The sequence below is a fragment of the Melozone crissalis genome, unplaced genomic scaffold, assembly GCF_028551555.1.
Source record: "Melozone crissalis strain CALT ecotype California unplaced genomic scaffold, PUWL_Pcris_2 ptg000013l_1, whole genome shotgun sequence".
Lineage (NCBI taxonomy): Eukaryota > Metazoa > Chordata > Aves > Passeriformes > Passerellidae > Melozone > Melozone crissalis.
In genome coordinates this window covers 48,888,678-48,888,929 of record NW_026535791.1, presented here as the reverse complement: position 1 = coordinate 48,888,929, position 252 = coordinate 48,888,678, and positions in this window count along the sequence as shown.

Sequence of the window (252 nt, the reverse complement as noted above, 5' to 3'; positions counted from 1 at the left end):
TTTGTTAATTAATAACTATTTAATTAACATTTTGTTAATTAATTGAAAACAGATTTCTTGGTTCTGAATTTATTTATTACTGCTACATTCTGAAGAATTTTAGAAGCTATGTTGGTGCACATATTTCCCAGAATCATCAAGTTTTGACATTTTTGGGGTGTATGCTAGAAGCCTAATTTGGCCAAAATGTATTCCATTTCAACTACTGTTATCAAATTCCTTTTCCTGAATTCCTTTTTTTTTCTGGATTTG